The sequence below is a fragment of the Rissa tridactyla genome, chromosome 7 (assembly GCF_028500815.1).
Source record: "Rissa tridactyla isolate bRisTri1 chromosome 7, bRisTri1.patW.cur.20221130, whole genome shotgun sequence".
Classification (NCBI taxonomy): Eukaryota; Metazoa; Chordata; class Aves; order Charadriiformes; family Laridae; genus Rissa; species Rissa tridactyla.
The window spans coordinates 24,146,398-24,149,241 of NC_071472.1; positions in this window are offsets into that span (position 1 = coordinate 24,146,398).

The following is a 2,844-nucleotide window of genomic DNA, read 5'->3' on the forward strand; positions in this document are numbered from 1 at the left end:
CAGGGAGTTTGGGAGAGGCGGGTACCAGGCTGTAACCTTCCCTTACAGCAGTGTGGGGAAGGTCCAGCCAAGCTCCCCTTGGCTTTGTCATGGGCTTGTCCTTGCCTTGCTGTCCTGTGCTCGGCAGTGCCATCGGATGGAGGAACAATGGGGTTTACTCCTGCAGTTGCTCAGTACAGCGTGGTTTTGCCCAAGCAGTGAGAAATAAAGGGAAGCGATGCAGGGACTGCTGTCTGCCTTCAGATCAACTTTGTGCTCTTTAAACTCCTGGAGACCAGCAAAACCACTTTGAATTCACTTTCTTTTGTATTTCTTAACCTACGGTGTGAATTTTTATTTTTTTTTTTTCCCCCGCTACGGTGCAAATTCTCCCAGATCCATCAGGGAAAACTGATAGAAAAAGCAATGTGGGGGGAGAAAGGGTTTGATTCAAGACCAGATGTGGCAAGCCAGCTTGGTCAGAGTGGTTGGGGACCTCCACATCATCCCCCCCTTGCACCTGTCTCCCTGAGCATCACATCTGCCTCTCACACCAGTGTTAAGCCAAGTAAGTAAAATTGGGTAATTAGTGCAGGGCTAGCGCAGCAGCAAGCCTGCAATGTGTCCTGGTGTGGAGTGGCCTCATCTCCTTGGGTCTCTTTGTGTCCTGCTTTGCCTTGCTGTACCCGGGCTCCTGGGGCTGCTGACAGGGCAGGATGGGGCTCAGGAAGGCTTGAGCTCCTGGCTGCAGTCTGGGAGCAGAGCGATGCTGGAAACAGGCTGGACCCCTCTGAAGTGGCCTGGAGGAGCATCTAGGATGGGGCAAAGAGCTCACTGGCTGTGATGGGGAGCCTTACAAATCAGCGGACCCAAAAAAGCAGCAGGATGGATTCTGCTCACCAGCCTTTGCTGTCCTGGCACCTGTAAGATGATGTAAAGCAGTGCATGGCCCGAGCCAGGGGGTCCCGAGGGCTTGCAGCTCTACCTTGGGGAGGGGGTACCCCACCAGGCTCTGCTGGTTGGGGCCGAGACAGACCCCTGGTGCTGTGTTACTTGTGTCTTATCTCTTTATACCTTGTGTATGTGCATGTAGCGTCTATTTTCCTGGTAGTGTCTCATTTTACGCTTTGTGATTTCTTTGTATTGCTGTTGGCAGATGGATGATGCTGAGGAGAGAAAGATGTCCTGAAAATCACCCCCTGCCTTTGGTTATGTATTAAAAGGCGATTTGCTTTGTATAGTGGTGATGGTTTGTTTTGACCTGACATGGTGTCTCCATTTCCCTCTTGACTGAGCAAGTATTTGAAAAAGCCTGTTTTCAGCTTAGCCCCAGGTGTGATTTCTCTGGGCTTTGGCTGAAGGAGTCAGACAGTCCCAGCTCCCCCCTCCTTCTCCTGCGCCCAGGGAGACACAGGGCTGGGACCACAGATGGTGAAGGGCTGTGCTTTGCCTTGTGCAGGGCGATGTTGGGGAGGAATGTAGCCATATGGACACCGTCTGATGTTACAGGCAATGAAAACACAGGTTGCTGCCCTGTGTGTTTGTGCTCTGACCTTGCCTGGTGCCTGGCCCTGTCCCCGTATGTGACTTGGTGGAGCATTTTACGAAGGACAGGGCTGGGGGGATGATGGCTGGTGCATGTACGCACCCTTTGCCTCCAGGTGAGCATGCAGCTATGTGTGCCTAACCCAGGGTGGGTAGGTGACACTTTTTCTCACTGTCCCCAACCACTATGGACATGCACAGCAGCAGAGGTGTGACATTGTCCCCATATTTCACCCCCAACCATCCTCTGCAGTGGTGGGGCTCACAGGCACAGTTGCGTTTGATGCTGACGTACACACGCAGCTTCCTGGGTGTCACTGCCATGCGTGGCCTCACACACACACCCCCTCACAGTGGCACGCACATTGACATGCACATGGTCACGCTCACAGTCATCCTGGTGTGACAACATGACTGTGGTGACACAAGTGCTCACACCCCTCAGCCATTTGGGTGGTGGGGCTCACTGCCCCATTTCCTCCCCTCACCCCCCCATCTATCTCTCATGACCCCCCCTCACCTCCCAATCCCCCTACATCCCTGCTCACCCCACCCCCTGTCATTGCCCCCACAACCCCACCTCCCTCCCATCCACCTATCATTGTCCCCATAACCCCCATCTCCCTTTCACTCCCATCCAGCTGTCATTGCCTCCACTTCGCCCCATCAGCCCCCTCCATCCCCACTCCTCCCCATCCACACACCATCACCCCTGTTCATAGAATCACAGAATGGTTTGGGTTGGAAGGGACCTTAAAGATCATCTAGTTCCAAGCCCCTGCCATGGGCAGGGACACCTCCCATCAGACCAGGCTCCTCAAAGCCCCATCCAGCCTGGCCTTGAACCCCTCCAGGGATGGGGCATCCACAGCTTCTCTGGGCAACCTGTTCCAGTGTCTCACCAGCCTCACAGTAAAGAATTTCTTCCTAATCTCCAATCTAAATCTCCCCTCTTTTAGTTTGAAACCATTACCCCTCGTCCTATCATTACACTCCTGATAAAGTGTCCCTCCCCACCTCTCCTGTAGGTACTGGAAGGGGGCTATAAGGTCTCCCTGGAGCCTTCTCTTCTCCAAGCTGAACAACCCCAGCTCTCTCAGCCTGTCGTTCCCCCATCATCCTCCCCCACCCCAGTCCACCAGCCATCATCCCCACATCTCCCTCTCACCTCCCAATCCCATTTCACACCTCAAATCCCCCTACACCCCTCAGCCCCCCGCTCCCGCCCCTCCCCATCATCTCTCCCCCTCCGATCCCCAGCCCCTCCTCTCCCGGGGCGGGGTCGTCCCCGTTCCATCTCCCTCTGCCCGCGGGGAGGCT